This window comes from Oncorhynchus kisutch, linkage group LG6 (assembly GCF_002021735.2).
Source record: "Oncorhynchus kisutch isolate 150728-3 linkage group LG6, Okis_V2, whole genome shotgun sequence".
Classification (NCBI taxonomy): domain Eukaryota; kingdom Metazoa; phylum Chordata; class Actinopteri; order Salmoniformes; family Salmonidae; genus Oncorhynchus; species Oncorhynchus kisutch.
This window is the reverse complement of record NC_034179.2, coordinates 41,997,836-42,012,957: the sequence shown is the minus strand read 5'-3', so window position 1 is coordinate 42,012,957 and position 15,122 is coordinate 41,997,836. Positions and strand designations below refer to the sequence as shown.

General features: G+C 42.8%; 1 protein-coding gene across 2 annotated transcripts in view; it reads left to right on the top strand.

Annotated features, from left to right (window-relative positions):
- igsf9bb (immunoglobulin superfamily, member 9Bb) overlaps positions 1 to 15,122 on the top strand; it is a 185,656-nt gene that overhangs the window by 36,962 nt on the left and 133,572 nt on the right. The gene's annotated exons all lie outside the window — the stretch shown is intronic.

Here is a 15,122-nt window from a genome sequence, read left to right as displayed (position 1 = left end):
GATATTATGTTAGGTTTGGCTTTTTAAGCCCAGAGGTGGGATAATGTCAATGTTGCGTTTAATTAGATATTACTTGGGAGCTTGCAGTGTCTGATACTTGTGAGATTTGATAATGACAGTTTGTAATGAAACATATGAAAAATTACGGCAAGCTACCCACGTCGGCCTCGGTCAGTGAGCCCTCATGCACGGCTCAGTGAGCCCTCATGCACGGCTCAGTGTGATTTTTGTCGAAGTGCGCTTAAAATGTATTGAGTTCGTCTTGAAGAGAGGCATCGTTGGGCAGATCACGTATGGGCCTTCCTTTGTAATCCATAATGGACTGTAGCCCCTGCCACATGCGATGGGCGTTGGAGCTTGTTTATAAGGATTCCACCTTGTTCCTATATTGTCCTTTTGCTTGTTTGATGACTCGTAGTGGGACTACTTGTTCATGTCCTCAGCCGTAGCATCGGGGTTGGCTGCGAAAGGCCTGTTTGCGGTAGCCTTGTCCTTTAATTAGCTACAACTTCGGTGTTAATCCAGGACTGGGGAAGCACTGAACCTTCCCTGTGAGGACAACGTCAGCGATGCATTTCCTAATGAAACCGGTGATTGAGGGGGTTAGCTCATTGACGCTATCGTCGTAGTCCCAGAACATATTCCATTCCGTGCGTTCCGTTGAAAAATAGTCCTCCGAATAGGAGGCTATGCTACAAGCCTCCGATTCAGAAGACCATTTTCCAACGGAGTGTGTCAGGGGTACTTCGTTTTTTGAGCTTCTGCTTGTAGACAGAAAGAAGGAGTCATAATCTGTTTTGCTAAATGGGAGATGAGGGAGGGCCTTGTATGCTTGCTTGTGGGTAGAGTAATAGTGGTCTAGGACTTTATCGCCCCAAGTGGTGAAGGAGACGTGTTGATGGAAGTTGGGCATTAAGTGTCCTAATGGCAAAAGGGAAAAAGGGAAAGCAGACTCCGGGTGCACAGCCTTGTACAGTTTAAGTGGCAGCTTGTTGTTGTTCTTGTCCTGTGGTGGAATATATACAGCACTCACAATAACAGCTGAAAAGTCTCTCAGGCTTTAGAAGGGTCGGCATTTGACCATCAGGTATTCCAAGATGGATAGGTTGAGACTTCCACCGCGTGCGCTACAGTCAGCACACCATTTGCTGTTGATGGAGGCATACCCCTCCATCGCTCGATTTCACTGTTTTCAATGTCCTGTCTGCTCTGTGTTTTGGCAGCAACGGGCAAACTCCTTTTCCTAGGCTTACCTTTGCCATTTCTTTATGTCATACATTAGACTAGTCAGTAGAGAGGAAATAATAATCCTTTGCGTTCCTCTTCTTGTTTGTGTGTGTGAATATCCTCTGGGCTCTCTCTCCATTGAGGGTCATGGCATGTAAGCCTTTGGTCCCATGGAGAGGTCCCAGTGATGATGCCCTCCAGAACACAATGTCCACACAGTATTAGTTACACGTACTACTCCAGGCCTGGAGGAAGCACCAAATTAAGTAATTTCCTCTCATTATACTTTGAGTGCTAGGTCTTTAGTGTTTGTTGTTAGCATGTAATTATCAAGAAAAGCAGCATTTTGCCTTTGTAAGAGTTAAGTAAATATAACCCAGGATGTCAGTCCTAGACATGCCAAGGGGAATACGATACGACCGTTAACCAAAATGCACTTCATAATTGCACTCTTAGTCATTGTTATAGAACAGTAGGCAGTTAGGTCAACATTTATCTCAAGCCTTGTGTTCCAAGCCTAATACTTCAGTGAGACAGTAGATCTGTTCATTATATTTGAAGCCATTTCTTTGTTGTTAGTTACAGTTTAGAATTCATGTTTGTCCTCACAGATTTTGGTCCAGATTAGGCTAACATTTTGTTGTTGAATGCTAAAATGCTAAGCTAGCTTCTTCAGAAAATAGAGTACTCTAGTCAACTGAACTCTGGTACATTTTCAAGGATTTTCCAAAGCATGCGATTGATTGCATCTGTTCTCTTTCAGTCCGAAAAGTGTGCATGCTTAATCAAATAAAGTGGATTAAGTCCCCCGCATAATAAAGCGGCTTTAAGTGGTAGACACAGACGCTAACTGTGCCCACCAGTCTACCAGTTGCTATCCTGTGCCAAAAATCACAGGTCCATTTGAATGTAGAGACAGAAGCCTAACAATAACCGTCATAAGCCTAGTACTCCCACAGACATATTTCCAGACATAACATTCAGTATTTTACCTCTGCATGATTGAATTGAATGTAGTAGATAATATCACTGTTTTTGGTGAAGCAAGAGATTCCTCACCACCTATTGTCGGACGTTTGTGGATTACGTTTTTCATTAAACCTCAAATACCAACAAACCATCTGGATATGCTGTACTCACCCTAAACCCTCTGCTGTGTTGTCTTTGAAGATATATGCATATATCGTTTCTGTTTGGCCATGGAGTTGCACTGACTGTGCTGGTTCTCCAACATTTTTCAGAAGTGTCCACTTGCACACTCATCATGGATATAATGCACAGGAATTGTGCAAGCATTTTTGTAAAAAGCCATGCAAGAAAGTTTGAGTGCACACTTCGGGAGAATGGTGGAGAATCGGGACTTAGCCACTGTCCTGTGAGTATCCAACCTTAGTGGAGTAGAGGCCTGCTGATCCACCCTCTGCCATCTGCCCTTAATTCTGGCCAGACACCAGGGGGTAAGAGGCTCAAAATCAGACCCAGTTTCTTTGACCTCTTCAAAGACATTCCATGGTGGGATCTTAAATGGAAGCTGGCAACCAGTTCAAATACTACTTTCTCCAAAATCTCTGCATGCAAGTTCCCTGTTGCCTCATGACTACAGTTGACTCCTGACAAGTGTATTTTCGATACAGTGCCCACAAAGTATTTACACCATTATATTTTTTCCACATTTTGTTGTGTTACAGCCTCAATTTAAAATGGATTACATTAAGATTTTTTGGTCACTACCCTATAAATGGAAATATGTTTTTCAAATATTTTACAAATGAATTTAAAAATGAAATGCTGAGATGTCAATCTCCTCTTTGTTATGGCAAGCCTAAAAAGGTTCAGGAGTAAACATTTGCTTAACAAGTTACATAGGTTAGACTGATAATAGCAATAATAATAGTGTTACATTTTTTTTATATAGGTCTAAGCCTACCTCATCGCTCTACCCCACACATACAACACATACAATTATCTGCAAGGTCCCTCAGATTCAACCACAATGACCCGGGAGGTTTTCCAATCCCCTGCAAAGAAGAACACCTATTGGTAGTTTGGTAAAAACAAACCAAAAAAGCAGACATTGGATATCGCTTTGAGCATGATGAAGTTATTAAATACACTTTGGATGGTGTATCAATAAACCCAGTCACTACATTGATACAAGCGTCCTTCCTAACTCAGTTGCCGGAGAGGATGGAAAGCGCTTAGGGATTTCACCGTGAGGCCAGTGGTGACTTTAAAACAGTTACAGAGTTTAATGGCTGAGATAGGCGATAACTGAGGATGGATCAACAACATTGTAGTTAAGGGGGAAACCTAGTCAGTTGTACAACTGAATGCATTCAACTGAAATATGTCTTCTGCATTTAACCCAACCCCTCTGAATCAGAGAGGTGCAGGGGGCTGCCATAATCAACATCCACTTCCTCAGCTCCCGGGGAACAGTGGGTTAACTGCCTTGCTCGGAATAACATATTTTTACCTTGTCAGCTCAGGGATTTGATCCAGCAACCTTTCAGTTACTGGCCCAATGCTCTAACCACTAGGCTACTAACCTAATTGACAGAGTGAAAAGAAGGAAGCATGAACAAAAATATAAACACAACATGTTTTGGTCCCATGTTTCATGAGCTGAAATAAAATATCCCAGAAATGTTCCATACACACAAAAAGCTTATTTCTCTCAAATCTTGTGCACACATTTTTGTTATATCTCTGTTAGTGAGCATTTCTCCTTTGCCAAGACAATCCATCCACCTGACAGATTTGGCATACCAAGAAGCTGTTTAACCTCATGATCATTACACAGGTGCACCTCGTGCTGGGGAATATAAAAGGCCACTCTAAAATGTGCAGTTTTGTCGCACAATGCCACAGATGTTTTGAGGGAGCGTGCAATTGGCATGCTGGCTGCAGGAATGTCCACCAGAGCTGTTGTCAGACAATTTAATGTTAATTTCCCTATGATAAGTTGCCTCTCACGTCGTTTTAGAGAATTTGGCAGTACGTCCAACCGGCCTCACAACCGCAGACCACGTGTATGGCATCGTGTGGGCGAGTGGTTTGCTGATGTCAATGTTGTGAGCAGAGTGCCCCATGGTGGCGGTGGGGTTATGGTAAGGGCAGTCATAAGCTACGGACAATGAACACAATATTATCTATGGCAATTTTAATGCACCGAGATATCCTGAGGACCATTGTCGTGCCATTCATCCGCCGCCATCACCTCATGTTTCAGCATAATGCATGGGCCAATGTTGCAAGGATCTGTACACAATTCCTGGAAGCTGTAAATGTCCCAGTTCTTCCATGACCTGCGTACTCACCAGACATGTCACTGATTGCGCATGTTTGGGATGCTCTGGATTGGCTTGTATGACAGGGTTTTCCAGTTTCTTCCAATATCCAGCAACTTTGCACAGCCATTGATGAGGAGTGGGATAACATTCCACAGGCCACAATCAATAGCCTGGTCAACTTTCTGTGAAGGAGATATGTCATGCTGCATGAGGCAAATGGTGGTCACACAAGATACTGACTGGTTTTCTGATCCACGCCCTTACCTTTTTTTTAAGGTACCTGTGACCAACAGATGCATATCTGTATTCACAGTCATGTGAAATCCATAGATTAAGGCCTCGTGAATTCATTTAAATGTACTGATTTCCTGTCACGTTCTGACCATCGTCCGTATGTGTTTTCCTTGTTTTAGTGTTGGTCAGGACGTGAGCTGGGTGGGCATTCTATGTTGTGTGTCTGGTTTGTCTATTTCTATGTTTGGCCTGATATGGTTCTCAATCAGAGGCAGGTGTTAGTCATTGTCTCTGATTGGGAACCATATTTAGGTAGCCTGTTTGGTGTTGGGTTTTGTGGGTGATTGTTCCTGTCTCTGTGTTTGCACCAGATAGGACTGTTTAGGTTTTCACTTTTCTTGTTTTGTTTAGGCTGTTCATTTATAGTCGTCTTTATTAAAAACATGAATAACCATCACGCTGCATTTTGGTCCGCCTCTCTTTCACCAGAAGAAAACCGTTACATTTCCTTATATGAACTGTAACTCAGTAAAATATTTGAAATTGTTCCATGTTGTGTTTATATTTTTGTTCAGTATAATATTGCAAAAAAAAAATGTGGCAAAGCAATTCACTTTTTGTCCTCAATGCAAAGTATTATGTTTGGGACAAATCCAATACAACACATTACTCATGATCATTTTCATATTTTCAAGCATAGCAGTGGCTGCATTATGTTATGGGTATGCTTGTAATCATTAAGGACTGGGGAGTTTTTTAGGATAAAGAAACATAATGGGGCTAAGCACAGGCAAAATGCTAGAGGAAAACCTGGTTCAGTCTGTTTTCTACCAGACACTGGGGGATTAATTCCCCTTTCATCAGGACAATAACCTGAGGGAAAAAGGAAACCGCACACTGCTCTTGATAGTATCACTGATCTTTAATAAGCTTACGTATCGGCCTCATGGCCTTCGACAGAGCTTTTGTGAGTAAAAAAAAATTTGAACCCGAATGTAGACCTAGCCCTACCCACATATGCATCGAAAGGGGTTGGAGGCTAAGGAAAAACAAAAAAGTGCAACCAAATATAACAATATGCATTTAATAAATATTAGAATAAAGTATGTAAATAAGACGCTCCACCGCCAATGTTATTTACAATATTAAATGTCCATGTGCTTTGTAGGTAAAACCTCTTGTTCTCTCAAACAGAGAATCAGTGAACATAAGTTAAATCAGGAGAAATGATAGGGATTATCCAGTCACTGTACATTTTAATGACCTAAAGCATGACATTTCTACCTTTTAGATTTTGCGGCATAGAGAAAGTTAAGATATCAGACAGGGGAGGTGATATTAACAATACTCTGAGTGAAAGAGAATGTTTTGGGATTTTCACCCTCCAGACATTATTTCCTAAAGGTCTTAATGATGAAATGCCTATGTATGTTATGAATTTAAACATGAATTATGCCCTATTTCAGATTACTCTGATGTTTTTCGTACAATGTACCCAATGATTTATGAAAGACCTACCGAGCAAGTTATGTCCTCATTGTAGTTATACAGACGTGTTTAATACGTCTTATTTACACACTTTATTTGAATATTTATGAAATGCATATTGTTATATTTGGTAGCACTTATTTGTTTTTTTCTTCGCCTCCAACCCCTTTTGATGTGAGGAATGGATGTGGGTGGGGCCAGGTCTACATAAGGGTGCTAATTTAAAAAAAACTCACAAAAGCTCTGATGAGGGCCGTGAGGCCGATATGTAAGCTTATTAAAGATCAGTGATAGTATCAAGAGCAGTGTGCGGTTTCCTTTTCATTTACAATCAATTTGCTAACATTTATAAAAACATGTTTTCAACGATGCTTTGGTATTGTGCATGCCGTCTCAACTGTCCCAAGCCTGAATTAACATTAATCTGCAGTTTATGGTATACTGTTCACTGCCTGCAATTTCCAAAGCCTGATTGTGATAAATAGCACTGTAATACAAATTCGAGTGGGGAGTAAGATGACTATTTTACTGTAAAACTTTTTCAACATACTGTTTATTTCAATTCAATTCTCCTTTGTTGCAGTGTTTTCTGACCTGCTGGCTTTACTGTTTCAGATGGTCAGTAAAGCTTAGAAACCAGCATAAGCACCCTTTCCTGAACTATTAACAACCCCTTTGTCTGACCTTAGTCCAATAACATAGCTTGTTTTACTCCGTATCAACAGTGACCAAGGTCCTCTGAGAATTGTAGGCCACCATGAATCAACAGGGCAACTGCAAAGTCAAGCACACCATATAAAAGCATTATAGTGGAATGAGATGGCAGGGGCGAAGTGGAGGGAAGAGGGCCAAGGAGATAGCATTAACAGAGCTGTCAGAAGCAATATCCATCATAAAGGATGCCCCTGCAGAAGCCGTGAACTGGTTAAGGTGAAGCAATCAAGCCGCACAAATGAGCAGCCGCTCATTGGGCGCTAAAATGCTAATCGACGCTGAGTGGCTGAGTTGTGCACTGCTTCCTCCTCTCCTTCGTAATTTGAGGTCCATCAACGCTAACATGCTACTCTGCGGTTATTACTATGGTTATTTATAGGCGCTTATGTGAGATGCGATCTGTCCACATTCGAAGAGCAAAGGAGCACTGAAAAAGAGTGTCAATTTTTTATTAAAGAAGTTGTTAGGGCAGAGATAATGAGCATCAATACCACCCTAGTCAAAGAACAGTCTATGACTAGGGTGGCTGGAATCTTCCTGACACCGCCTGGTATAGAGGTCCTGGATTGGCAGGAAGCTTGGTCCCAGTGATGTACTGGGCTGTACGCACTACCCTCTGTAGTGCCTTGCGGTCGGAGGCTGAGCAGTTGCCATCCCAGGCAGTGATGCTCTCAATGGTGCAGCTGTAGAACCTTTTGAGGATCTGAGGACCCATGCCAAATCTTTTTAGTTTCCTGAGGGGGAATAGGTTTTGTCATGCCCTCTTCACAACTGTCATGGGGTGCTTGGATCTTGTTAGTTATGTGGACACCAAGGAACTTGAAACTCTCAACCTGCTCCACTTCAGCCCCGTTGATGAGAATGGTGGCGTGCTCTGTCTTCTTTTTCATCTTCTTTGTCTTGATCACTTTGAGGGAGAGGTTGTTGTCCTTGCACCACACGGCCAGGTCTCTGACCTACTCCCTATAGGCTGTCTCGTTGTTGTTGGTGATCAGGCCTACCACTGTTGTGTCATCTGAAAATTGAATGATGGTGTTGGAGTCGTGCCTGGCCGTGCAGTCATGAGTGAACTGGGAGTACAGGAGGGGCTGAACACGCACCCCTGAGGGGCCCCAGTGTTGAGGATCAGCGTGGCGGATGTGTTGTTACCTAACCTTACCACCTGGGGGCGGCCCGTCAGGAAGTCCAGGATCCAGTTGCAGAGGGAGGTGTTTAGTCCCTGGGTCCTTAGGTTATTGATGAGCTTTGAGGGCACAATGGTGTTAAACGCTGAGCTGTAGTCAATGAATAGCATTCTCACATAGGTGTTCCTTTTGTCCAGGTGGGAAAGGGCCGAGTGGAGTGCACTAGAGACTGCATCATCTGTTGGGATGGTATGCAAATTGGAGAGGGTCTAGGATTTCTGGGATGATGGTGTTGATGTGAGCCATGACCAGCCTTTCAAAGCACTTCATGAGTATAGATGTGAGTGCTACGGGTCGGTAGTCATTTAGGCTGATTACCTTAGTGTTCTTGGGCACAAGCACTATGGTGGTCTGCTTAAAACATATTGGTATTTCCGACTCGGACAGGGAGAGGTTGAAAATGTCAGTGAAGACACTTGCTAGTTGGTCAGCACATACTTGCAGTACACGTCCTGGTAATCCGCCTGGCCCTGCGGCCTTGTGAATGTTGACCTGTCTAAATGTTTTACTCACATGGGGTGCGGAGAGCGTGATCACACAGTCTTCCGGGTACAGCTGGTGCTCTCATGCATGTTTTAGTGTTACTTGCCTCGACGTGAGCATATAAGTAGTTTAGCTCATCTGGTAGGCTTGTGTCACTGGGCAGCTCTCGGCTGTGCTTCCCTATGTAGTCTGTAATGGTTGCCCTGGCACTTCCGACGAACGTAAGAGCCGGTGTAGTACGACTCGATCTTAGTCCTGTATTGACACTTTGCCTGTTTGATGGTTCGTCTGAGGGCATAGCGGGATATTCTTACAAGCTTCCGGGTTAGAGTCCCGCTCCTTGAAAGCGGCAGCTCTAGCCTTCAGCTCAGTGCGGATGCTGCCTGTAATCCATGGCTTCTGGTTGGGGTATGTACGTACGGTCGCTGTGGGGACGACGTCATCGATGCACTTATTGATGAAGCCAATGACAGATGTGGTGTACTCCTCAATGCCATTCAAGGATTCCCGGAACATATTCCAGTCTGTGCTAGCTAAACAGTCCTGTAGTTTAGCATCTGCTTCATCTGACCACTTTTTTTATTGATCTAGTCACTGGTGCTTCCTGCTTAAATTTGAGCTTGTAAGCAGGAATGAGGAGGATGGAATTATGGTCAGATTTGCCAAATGGAGGGTGAGGGAGAGCTTTGTATGCATCTAAATCAAAATCAAAATCAAATCACAGTTATTTATATAGCCCTTCGTACATCAGCTGATATCTCAAAGTGCTGTACAGAAACCCAGCCTAAAACCCCAAACAGCAAGCAATGCAGGTGTAGAAGCACGGTGGCTAGGAAAAACTCCCTAGAAAGGCCAAAACCTAGGAAGAAACCTAGAGAGGAACCAGGCTATGTGGAGTGGCCAGTCCTCTTCTGGCTGTGCCGGGTGGAGATTATAACAGAACATGGCCAAGATGTTCAAATGTTCATAAATGACCAGCATGTTCGAATAATAAGAAGGCAGAACAGTTGAAACTGGAGCAGCAGCACGGCCAGGTGGACTGGGGACAGCAAGGAGTCATCATGTCAGGTAGTCCTGGGGCATGGTCCTAGGGCTCAGGTCCTCCGAGAGAGAGAAAGAAAGAGAGAAGGAGAGAATTAGAGAACGCACACTTAGATTCACACAGGACACCGAATAGGACAGGAGAAGTACTCCAGATATAACAAACTGACCCTAGCCCCCCGACACATAAACTACTGCAGCATAAATACTGTAGGCTGAGACAGGAGGGGTCAGGAGATCTCTGTGTGTGGAGTATAGGTGGTCCAGAGTTCTTTTCCCTCTGGTTGCACATTTAACATGATGATAGAAATTTGTTAAAACTGATTTAAGTTTCCTTGCATTAAAGTCCCCGGCCACTAGGAGTGCCACCTCTGGGTGAATACTGTGGTGCTATGTAAAAAGCTGCAGACCACATTACCTACCGAGAGACATTTCATCTATATTCTTTGTAGCTCATCATGAGAAACTCTACCTCAGGCGAGCAATAGCTCGAGACTTCCTTAGATATCGTGCACCGACTGTTGTGTACAGTAATACATAGTCCGCCGCCCCTTGTCTTACCAGATGCCGCTGTTCTATCCTACCGGTGGTTGAAAAACAAGTTTTAATGACTCCAACCTAAGTGTATGTAATCTTCCGACTTCAACTCTATGAACTAGGGCTATTCATTCTGGGGTAGTTGGCAACGGGGCAGAGCCAGTGTAGCAGGGGTGAAGCTCTGCAGAGAGACCGACAGCTAGCAAGCCGTGTACATAAAACAGACTCAACTCAAGGTTTCCTCTAAGGTACTATCAAAACGTAACTCAAATAACAATCTCTCACTTGGCCCTGTGAATGTATCTCACAGGTATCATAACTCACTGTGATGTTACAAGCAGCACATTACCATTTTCTTTAGCTATGTAGACTTGGATAGACAAATGCATAGCATGATAATATGGGTATGACTACACTGCAGCAGTAATGGTGGAGGGATTAGATGCTCTCTGTGCATCCCGGCAGGGTCTCCTTTGAATTGAAAATGAGTGAGTGATTCTCGTTGGAGAGCCGAAGTAGATCAAACCCTGCCTTTCCCGCTACGCTTCATTAGTTTCTCAAGCCACCATGATATTTGGGTTTTTGATCGTGATCTTGTAAAAGCCAATTTATGCTTGATCCGAAAATGTGTTGAGGCTTCGTATGGAGGGTGTGACGTAATTGCGTTGCCTACGGAGGCATGCAGAGGCCAAATCAAGCTCCGTACCGCATCGCCATGCACCTCACAAATGTTGTAACAATGCGGAGGGCTCCATATAACTCCGAATTGACATGATTGTCATGGTAGGTGGGGGCAGTAGGTCCTGTATAAACAAACTCACTTTCTTGACAACTTCTTTCACAATAGCTCTGCTCAACTAAGCGCAAGAAGTATGAAATCCCTGACATCTGTGGAGGCTGCATCTTAGTAAATGCTGTACGGATTGACCAGGCAGAGCCTTCAATTTGACAAAGACAGCTGAGCTGCCAAGGTGAAGCAATTGCAAAAAAAAATTTTTTTAAAAGCGACGCAATTGCGTATTAAATTGCCCGGTGTCCTTCCCATTTGATGAACTGGACAAGTTCAACACCGCAACCGGACTGTTTCACATCTGATTCCCTTTCATGGCACCTCCCGCTGGATTCCTTGACCCTGCAAGTGATAATCGGACAGTCAGGCACAATGAATCCAGTGTGTGGTTTTGCACATTTTCCCCTTTGAGCTAAAACTGCTTCGTGCTGTATTTGATATTCAAGTACTCAGTCTGTAAAAAGTAGCTCTTTATTGGCTGGCACGACTCCTCTGGCAGTTTTGGGTTCGGTAATAAAGAAGCCATATTTAATGTTTTACTACCCTTTGGGGTATTCTAGATGAATAGATTTTGACTGTGCTCCATCATCAAATTAGTAGAAAATGTTTATGTTAATACATACTTAATTTTCTTTATTTTTGAAACATCCAAACCAAAGTATTTTCTGTAGATTGTAGAATTTACATTTCAGCTCAACTTCTCTGCAATCTACGATTTATTTCTGCTTCCTGAAATGAATCATTCTTTAGGATCAGTGAAAGCTAGCTAATGGACTTTAGAATTCGACTATGGTACCGCTCAGTGAGTTTGGAAAGTCTTGCATAACAGGGTCAGGATTAAAGGGATGGGCACGGGTGTGCTCAATCAGCTTGTTAACCTGAAAATAACCAGACAAACATCAGTCCGAGAGCACATTCAACGCTGTAGCAACACTTAAAATGACTTACTCCTTGTAACAGGGCAATCCTGACCCTGTTACACTTGCTGCATATTTAATATATACTTCTAATCTCTCGAGGAGTGTGATTGAGGGTGCTTAAAACTTCAGGCACAGTTCAGTAACAGTTCAGATGCTGAGCATGTGAGTTGAGTGGTTGGAAATCCCGCTCATTGCTCATGGAGTGTTCCGGCGCGCCATCCGTTCTGCAATCACAGGGAAAAACCCTCCCACTGCATATTCTCTCCATTAATTAAAATCACAATTTAACCAACACCCATCTATTTTTGTGACTAGCTGGACCTACCAATTGGTTTTTAAGTATTGAAACAAAACCATACGGATTTGAATGAAAAGTATTTGATTAAACATGAAAATGTGAATGTAAGAAGCAAACATCATTTCAAATAGGCTACATCTCATATTAAACAGCATATAAACACTCTAAGTAGGTCAGAGTATATTATTTCAAGGCTATAGACTAAAACGAAATACATTGTGAAGCATTTGCAAATGCGACACAATAAGCTGGTAGGGACAAAGTGCTCAGCATTTAAACATTTTCATTGTATTTAAATCATTAATGTTTATAAATTGCGCATAGGCTGTGACTTAGAATTAAATACACATTAAACAAAACATTACTTGTTAGTGACTTTTGAATTCATTTTTAGAATTCTTACTGCTTACTGAGGTATAGCCTACAGCAGGGGCGTGCCCAGAGCTCGTGAAGTGAGCGCTACTGGAGCGAAATTGGAGTGGGCGAGAAGGCCGACACTCCAGCCTTTGGGAATCTCGCTCCACGCTCCAGTCAAATTGGGCACACTCCGCTCACATGCTCTGTTTAGAAGTGAATGGTGTGCTGGATAAAAAGTTATTGATATATAATGACATAATGTACTCAAAAAATGGTTAGATGCTGATAAAGAACATTTGGGTTGGTTCATTGACTTCAAACAGAGACACCGTTGAGTGACAGCTGTCCAAATGTCGACCTTACAGCCGTGAGTGATAGAACGTTGGAGTAACAAAAATGAGTGGCTTGTCAGTTAGATTAGTAATTTTAGTGGTACATGATGCCCCAGTATTCCTTGAATTTGTCTGCTAAAGTCACTGATGATGTGCATGATTCTTTTGCAGCTTTAAATGGATGATTGCAGGACTGTCTCATCTGTTCTCTCCGATCGGTGAATATTCTTGAAGACAGACTGCACCATGCTCAAACATTAGAGCCCCCTCTATATGCGGTCTGTGAACATCTTTGGAAGGATATGCAGTACTCTCCTCTCCTGCAGCTCAGAGATTAAAGCATTTGATCATTCCACTGTGTCATTCTTTGTAAAATCCTGGAGATTTTGCTTACTGAGGAGATGATTACCTCTCGTTTTCCTCCCTCTCTCCCTCTCTCTAATCAGTATAAACAGTGAAGTCATACCTTCCAGGAACCTGTTTTTCGCTCTCTGGTGATGTCACCAGCAGCCAATCAACACATAGCGCTGGGCTAGGTAGAGGAGGCAGGGAGAGTCTCTTTCTAGGCCCTGGGTATATGTGTGGGGACACACTGCTGGGAGCAGTGCTTTCCCTCAGCCCCCATTATTATCTTCCTCTGTCGCCGCCAAGCAATGAAGAATACACACACACAGATCCATATAGCAAACCACCATCCAACATTACAGCAATGTTTTGGTAACTGTAAATATGACTGTCATGTTAATAGTGTTCAATGTAAGTGCCTGATTTCTCTGTACTGTACTACAGGGGTTTGAACATCCTTCTACTGCCCAAAATGAAGCTGTTTTGCTTTCAATGTAGAATTAGACAAATGCAACGTAATTATATGATAACCATCCTCTGTTGAGTGCAAAGTGAGGTAACTAAGCCAATTAAGCTATTATTTCATGTTGACCTCCAGCCAAGGTGACTGTTGAAGCATTTCATGAGTCTGAATAGGGGCTTAATATGCACTTGAAAAGCTTGTGCAGTTTTCCTTTGCTTCACACCCATGAAATTGAGCCTCTTGCTGTAAACGTGAGTTAAGTAATTGTCACGTATATCTTTTGAGTACATATTCCTGAGTGGCCGAGTTACAATTTTGACTTAAATCTGTTTGAAAATCTATGGCTTGACTTGAAAATGGTGATCTAGCATTGATCTACAACCAATTTGACAGAGCTTTAAGAATTAAAAAAAATAATAATGTGCAAATATTGTACAATCCAGGTGTGCAAAGCTCTTAAAGACTAACAATGTGGAATAAGTCAAGTGGGATGAATACTTTCTGAAGGCACTGTATATATACAATATATCTGGTGTTAGGATTGATTTGCCAAGAATTTCTCTTCTCAACAAGTGTCCTTCACTTAGTTTTCCTGGTTGCTGGCATTCTTTCACCCTACTGTTTGCATGCAGTAGTGCAGAATGTGATGTGTGAAGGTTTACAAGCATCACTGTCTCTGCTGCTCCCTGACAGAGATGGAAGAGGAAGTGAGACACTCCACATTTTTTTTCAACGGTTAAAGGCCTGACTGAGTGAACCATCTTCATTTATCCACAATCTTTGTCTTTGATTTGTCCTATTTACAGAGGTTCTTGCTAGGCCCCTGACTATAGGCGTACCTACTCTAGCCAGGCAGTTCATTTCCTCCCTCCCAGTAGCGGAAATTAAGAGTTGGTGAGACATTGGTCATTAAGTTACAATAACTGATCAATGATCAAGTATCAGGGCAAAATAAAAACCAGCATACAACGGCTGGAGGGCACCATGAACGTAGCACATTCTTATAGCAGTACACTGGCAGTGGGTCATCCTCATAAAGACAAACCCAATAATCCCAAGCATCCCTATGGGCCACGGGGGTGAGCAGAGCACCATTTAATTAGCTGTATTGACTGGTAAAATGAAAGCACACTTCTCTTCCGGTTGTAAAGCCAAGCCATGCGTGAATTAGTAGAGGATCAATGCTCTGGTAGAACGGATAGCCCTGTGGTCAACATGTGGACACAAAGCATCATCGTAGTAAAACCAACAACATCAAGTCCTTAGTCTGTGTCTGCAGAATGATGTATTGTCAATAAGGCAGTTGAGATGTGTTCCATCCAAGTCTAGGACATGTAAGGAAAGTGCAGTAAATAAACGTACAGACTGACTGACTCGTAGTAAAGCCTCATGTCACGGCAGCTAGGGAATATAGTG